At 36.4% G+C, this 7,325-nt stretch overlaps 1 long non-coding RNA gene across 5 annotated transcripts; it reads left to right on the top strand.

Annotated features, from left to right (window-relative positions):
* Positions 1-1,098: 1,098 nt before the first annotated feature.
* On the top strand, positions 1,099-6,005 carry LOC149227385 (uncharacterized). Of its 5 annotated transcripts, XR_016247790.1 has the most exons (5): positions 1,099-1,747; positions 1,859-2,419; positions 2,564-2,694; positions 2,831-4,525; positions 5,015-6,005. It is a non-coding gene; the product is annotated as an uncharacterized LOC149227385 (long non-coding RNA). The 5 variants fall into 5 exon arrangements; XR_016247792.1 differs by lacking the exon at positions 5,015-6,005 and having other exon boundaries at positions 1,102-1,747; positions 2,589-2,694; positions 2,831-4,679; XR_016247793.1 differs by lacking the exon at positions 5,015-6,005 and having other exon boundaries at positions 1,102-1,747; positions 4,115-4,679.
* Positions 6,006-7,325: the final 1,320 nt, after the last annotated feature.

The raw sequence follows: 7,325 nt of genomic DNA, 5'->3' as shown, positions 1-7,325 counted from the left end.
AATGATAATAGATTGAACTATGGCTACAATGTCACTAACTGCTTTCTTTAGTACTATGACACACTTAGTTTTGACTTCCTTGCCATCATGAATTTTAATGTTGTGAGATGGATGAAACTAGACATCATTCCATGATTTCATAGGTCAAATTGTTGATAAAGTAAATCCAATAGCCCTAAGGGATACTAATACAAATAATAATAAAACTATGGCTACAATGTCACTAACTACTTTTTCTAGTACTATGACACTTAACTTTCGCTTCATTGCAAACTTACAATTAAACGGTCACAGATGGACAAAACTTGAGGTTCTTCAATAATCTTATAAGTCAAATTATTGATATAGTAAATCCAATAGGCTAATAAACCATGACAAGTTTGAATTGACACTAAGAATCATCATTTATCGCAAATACACTTTTTATATTCCTAAATTCATACACATTATATATCTCTTTCTGGTAAACTACACTAACCACATAGAAAAAATTGGAACTAACTCCATTGTTAAATTAAAAAATATTTTAACTATGTATAAAATGTCTCCCATTATAAATTTGGGACTTCTCAACCTTCTTTCCAAAGCATTGATTACTCTATTGTTACCTCTTTTGGCGTGCTTCATAATCATCAAGGATTATGAATGCTTTTTAAATTTGTAATCGACATCCAATGGGCTGTATGGATGACGCTAATTCTCAACTATGTAAGTCTTTTAACGAGAGGGAGTTGACTTTCTTGACTAGTGGCTGTTAGGCTGTAGCGCTAGTGGAGCGGAACTTTTTGGACGAATTCGTATAGGAGATTACTCTTACAAATGTTAACACCAAGTAGATTACTTTCACGAATGTTAACACCAAGTAAAATGATGTCATGGCCATGTGCTCCCGAGTCCCAATGAACCGTGTTGGTAGTTGGGTCATTCAATGGATTACTGTGGTAAGAATATTAATTGCAAAAGCAAAACTAGTAGTTGGCGTTCAGGGAGTCATGGTCAGCACTATTGGTTCAGAAAGGACCACATCACAATTCACAAGCTGTCGAGCACTAAACACGTGTCTACTCGCAACCAAACCTAAGAATCTTTATGTGGTGGGATGTCTCCGGTTCAAGGCGTAGGTCAAGATTGCTGCGTGCAGTTCCAGCTAATCAGCGATCATATGTATGTTGAGCTTAGCTTCATTTATCTTGTTATGTAGATCTTTACCTGCCTCGGCTTCATCCTCTTTGCATTTGCATGTCTGTCTATGCTTCATCTTTCTGTTCATCCATGGCAACCGATCTCCATCACAATAACAAAGCTTTTTCCCTCTTTACTTCTTCGGCCTCCTACTCAGTCCCTGTTAGGACTTTTTCACACACCACGTGGTCTGGATGTCAAGAACATGTTATCTTTAGGCATTTTGCATCGCTTAGTACGATGTGTTTATCAATGGTCCGGAGGTCAAGAACATTTCACCCTCTTATCTTTAATCATGTGACAGATAATGGATTGCGAATTCCTTAGAAATGGTGGAGGGATAAAACACATTGCTTCTAGGGTCCTCGGTGTCTGTCTGACGCATCTATTCACTGTTTCCCAATTTTGAGATATGAGGAACTGACATCTTGTTGCAACCGAAGACTGGGGTTACCACATCTTCTAATCCCTTGTATTCCCGGATTCATGTGGAGAAATTCAGTGTTACAAGTGATTGGGCGGAAATTACAACCATTGTGGCAGCATGAATTTATGGTAGACAAAGGTATCTTGCTTCATGTACTATCTTTTTTATTCATATAAAGAAAAAGCGTTTTTTTCCACTGAAAACAGAAGTATCTACCTGTACCTGAAAGCTAAATATTTGCATTTGCAGGTGCCTCAACAACTGCCAGAATAAAATATATGGACTTCCCTTTGACACATTCCAAAGACCATAGGGAAACAAAGCAGCTTATTTGCTAACATCAGACCTTGTACTCTTGTAAAGAATTGAGACAATTAGGGGAGTTTTGCAGTTGGGAAAAAAACTTCCAGAGTTAAATGTCCGCGGGTGTGAACAAGTATAGAAGCTTTCGTGCCTTGAAACGTTGATATCTTTGGAGGTGATTGATGTTTCTTGGTGTCGGAAGCTGCGTGCTTAATGTTCGTAACTGTTCCAAACTGCAAAAGGGGAGGTGGAATTCTTGATCAGTTGTGCCAACAATTGAATGAAAACCTCTGCTGAAGATGGCAGTTGTGTTACAAAGAACACAGAAAAAAGAGCAGTTTCGATTGTTTAAGTTATGACGAGCGTTGAGATTGTTTAATCCTTGTCAAAATAGTACAGTAGCACATCGTAGTCTTCGGTTATAAACAACACAGCGAAAGCAGCAGTGTCTAGCGCTTATGTAACACTGATCGTTGAGATTGTTTCATGGTTGTAAAAATAGTACAGGTACAGGCACCGAATCGGTTGTTTTATTATGTTTTATTCGTAATAATAAAGTGATGGCTTATTGGGTATGATAAAGAGAGATGTTGCCAAGTTTGTTGTGGATATTTGCTTTCATCTTGTGGTTTGTTTTCATTTTCTTGATAGGTTAGTGGTGATGACATGGTATCAGAGGTTCGTGACACTCTCCAGGAGAGTGGAGACATTAAGATGAATTTAACGGACAAGTTTGCAGCTCTGTAGAATAGTTCCAACTTTTGTTACCAGATAATTACTTGGTAAATATAAAAACCTTTTAATTATTTGTTTTCATTTATATTAACAATGTCCTTTCAATGTCCTGCATCGGCCCAAATCTGGTATGATCTCTCTTTATCTCATGGTTTTCCTCACCAAGTTTTCTCCTCTGTTCAGGACGGCTTCAAGTGGTGGAGTGACCAACGTCCAGCATGGAGATCTTTATTTATCTTCACGTGTTGGTTTCTCTGGAAATGGAGGAATGCCCACATCTTCCAGGAGTCCAAGGCTCCTATTGCCTCTGTGCTGGTTTATATATCTGCTTTGCTTGTTTCGGATTGATAAGTCTTCATCTCTCTCCAGTTTCTCTTTTGGTCTATGTGGATTTTTCTCATTGGAATCATCTCTCCTTTTTTCGATGGTTATCATGAACATGTTTTGATTTATGTTATGACCTCTTTTGTATAGCTCAATCTTATTATCTGCTCAGAACAGCCACATCTATATGTCCCCATCTGCTATCATCTACAGCATTATCATCAGGATCAATCGGCCGGAATGTTTATGGCCTTATATGTAACAGCTCATTATATTTTCTTAATATAATATACATGATGATTTTCTCTCTGAAAAAGTCTCTATATATAAGTGATTGGAAGTTCAATTTCCGGAACTTAAAAAAAATAAAAAATTATAATTTTCTCGCATTCCTGTTCGTTGTCATCTGTCTCAAATTGCGGTTCCAATGAACTTCTGGTAACAAAAGGAAACTGTTGGTTGTTCATAATAAACCCCATAAAGAGGGTAACTCTAACATCCAACTGCAAACCCCTCCTTTAGTGGCTTTCAACCGGATCGACCTCATCAAACAACATCTTTCATAGCATACTCTTGGAAGGGAATAAATCATGCATGTCTGCTTCATAGGCAACCTAGAGCTACAGCTAATCAAAACCCTCTAAATAAATCAAATAAGGCGACTTCTTTGAACAAAGAAACCTCCCCAGTTATAGCGCTACTCTAATGAATTGAATTTCTGGTTAGCATAATCACTTCCAAATTCTCATATTGTTCAGAACTACATGTCTTCAATGAGATGTTTCAACCGAGCCCCTCTAAAGAACCTGCACGTTTCATTTGAGATCACTCTGAATCATCACTTCTTCTTTTGAAATTTGGTTGAATCGTAACTTTCTCTTTTGAAAATTTGTTTTTTTAAATTTAAGCAATCATGCTTAGTGCTCAAGATTGGACCAAATTTTTTATAAAAACTAAATCTTTCCACCTAATTATGTCCTAAGGCGTTTCCTCCCCCTTCCCAAGGCACCTGTGCCTTCGTGAGCTGTTGATTGGAATGTTAGACGATTAAAATAATTCAGACCATTGGATTGATTTTTTTACAGGTTTTAGTTTGTTACGATGCTCCAAACCCTGTTGCTTTAACAAAGATCTTTGATATAGGCATCGACATCACCGAGCAGAAAAGCTTTGTCCATTTTCGACACATTAGGACCACTGCACGAAGCTCATAGGTTCTTCACGGCCATTTGCAGGCTTTTTCCTACGTCTCCGTGGCTTTCTCTCGACTACAACAGACCTTCAACCTTTAATTGAGGCAGAGGGTTTTACTACAGCAGAGGTTGAGTCTTTAATTGAGACAGGGGGTTCTACAAGAGAAAACTTTTGATTCAATGCTAGAGCGCAGGGTTTAATGGGTTTCCGTGGCTTTCTCTCGACTACAACAGACCTTCAATCTTTAATTGAGGCAGAGGGTTTTACTACAGCAGAGGTTGAGTCTTTAATTGAGACAGAGGGTTCTACAAGAGAAAACTTTTGATTCAACGTCAGAGCGCAGGTTTAATGGATTAGAGGGTAAACCTATGGTCCCCTCTTTTATTGCTATAAACAGGGAAATTCCAAGGTTTTGAGTTTTGTATGTTTGCTAATTTTTTAAGTAATTTTAATCTGTATTAGTAAACCAATGGTCCCCTCTTTTATTGCTATAAACAGCTAAATTTCAAGGTTTTGAATTTTGTATGATCGTTTTTTTTCAAATAATTTTAATGTGTATCTGGTTTGAACTCGGAAACCACTTGCCGTTTTAAAATAAATTATAGACGTTTGAAGATTTTTTTACCTCCAAAATACAGCGAGATTTAAGGATTTTGAGTTTTATAGCATTGCATTCTACTTTAAATAACTTATTTTGTATCTAGTTTGCATTGGAAACCACCTGACAATTACGCTGGCCAGCATTGATGTTGTCGCTGCTGAGATGGAACCCTGAGAACAACGTAAGGGATTTTTGAAGGCCTGTATATCAGAGTTACTTTAAATAACTTTATTGTATCTGGTTTGCAGTGGAAACCACCTGATAATTACACTGGCAAGCATTGATGTTGTAGCTGCTGAGATGGAACCCTGAGAACAACGAAAGAGATTTTTATTGTATCTGGTTTGTAGTGGAAACCACCTGATAATTACACTGGCTAGCATTGATGTTGTAACTGCTGAGATGGAACCTTGAGAACAAGGAAAGAGATTTTTGAAGGCTTGTTTATCACCCAGGTGAGCAAATGAGAATGGTGGCCAGAACCCTGAGAACAAAACCAGCGTCTTTTCAGTAAGCTTGGTGAGAAAGAATCTCCAGTCACACAAGAAAAGACTAAATTTTTAGGTTCATATTTTTCGGACCTGATTCATTTTTAGTTTTAATACAAACTAGAATTAAATGTTAAAAGACAAATCTGTTCCTAAACTGAATGGAAAATGGCAAAATGTTTCATGCATGCACCCTGAGACTAAGAGTAGATTAGAAATGTTCAAGATTGAACTTCAACATACGTTGGGGACTTATAGGGAAGCAATTGCATTTGAAGAGCCCATTGTTGCAAGTGCGAATGGCAGCCAGAGCCTTGAGAAGAATAGAAGAATTCGGAAGGGTTATTTATATCCGAGGAAAGCAAAAGTGGGTTTTTTTTGCGTCCTTTGTCACACCAATGATTGAATTTTGGGATTTATATTTTTTTTGGGATCTGATTCAGTTTTACCATACAATACACATGAGGAGGAAATGTAGAACGAAAATCTAAAAATGGGGTTTTAGCTTGTAGAAAAGGACACTCCACAAAGCGATGTTGGTTGTTTGTTGTTTAACAATGAGATTTAGATTTTAAAATTGACTACTTAAAATTTTCCCATATTTATTTTTCAGGTTGAGTATTTCATAGCTGTAGATTTATAGTGAATTATTTAAAGCAGTGGAAAACACAAAACCTGACATTTTTCAGCCGCTGGTTTTTATAAATGATGCCCGGGGAAAAGGGGAAAAAGGGATCAGAGAATTCAGAGTGAGATGGGATGGCTATCCAAGATTTTGGATATTCACACACAATACCGCTTTTGAACGGTTAAAAATTTTGTTTTCTTATTTAATATTTACTAGCATTTGCACCTAGTGTTGCAAAGGAAACGCCGTAAGGCATAGTATGTGGAAGAATATTGAAACGTGAATAGGATTTTGCTGGTTTTTTTGGAAGCAAGGGTTGATGAATTCGAGTTTTAATTTGAGGGAGCGATGCCTAAAACCGTTAAAATGGAATGCAAGCAGCCATAAATATGCATTGAACCTGTTTAGAGACCTTTGTTTGTACTTGGTAAAAATTGTGGAGTTAAAGGTGAAGATAAATGAATGAATCCATGCGAACAACAACCGGGCAACCATATTGATTTGGAAAGGGCTATTTAAGAAATCATTATTCAAATGGGAAATTAAATTAATATGCGAACAACAACTGGGCAACCATATTGATTTGGAAAAGGCTATTTAAGAAACCATTACTCAAATTGAAAATTAAATTAATATGAAGATATATTGAAAACATGTATTATAATTATTAAAGTCAATTGATTTTGTAAACAAAATATGTTAAAACCCATTGACAATGAAATGGTTGTGAGGACATAAACTATCAAAATGGCATTGATCTTGAAACATCCCTTTTTAAGTTTGAAACGGGAAACACAAATAGTTGTGAGGACATGAACTATCAAAATGGTATTTGATGTTGAAACATCCTTTTTTAAGTGTGAAATGGAAAATACAAATAGTGTATTGTAACATCCTTTTTAAAGTTTGAAATGGAAAATACAAATAGTGTGTTGTAACATCCTTTTTAAAGATTGAAATGGAAAACACAAATAGTTGTGAGGAAACAAACAATGAAAACGGTATTTGATCTTGAAACATCCTTTTTCAAGTTTGAAATGGAAAATACAAACAGTGAATTGTAACAAAAGAGGTTCGAGAAGGAATATAATAGTCTAAAGAACATTGTGCTTGTCATTCCATATTTGAAGTTGTACGAAAACATGGTGGAGGTAGCGAAGGCCTGAAGAAGCAGCAATGGACCTGCAAAATTTATATTTTGTTAGAATTAGTAATATGTAAATCAGTTGCAGAAATTTATTAGTAATACTCTGCAGGTGAGTTGTGTTAAAATGAATCTGGAATGAATGGTAATGAAGTTACCTTTGCTATGGGGATCCATATATTGTTAGTGGAAGATGCATGGTGAATAACGGCATATTGAACACCATTGGAGGTCAATGCACAGCTGGAGATGCAGTTTTTTTGCTTGCCAATCTACATGTAGTTGTGCAGGTATGTTAT

This window comes from Pinus tabuliformis, chromosome J (assembly GCF_031772625.1).
Source record: "Pinus tabuliformis cultivar Carrire ecotype Pingquan chromosome J, CPIR1, whole genome shotgun sequence".
Lineage (NCBI taxonomy): Eukaryota > Viridiplantae > Streptophyta > Pinopsida > Pinales > Pinaceae > Pinus > Pinus tabuliformis.
Note: the sequence above shows the minus strand (reverse complement) of the source record. Positions and strands in the feature narration are given on the sequence as shown.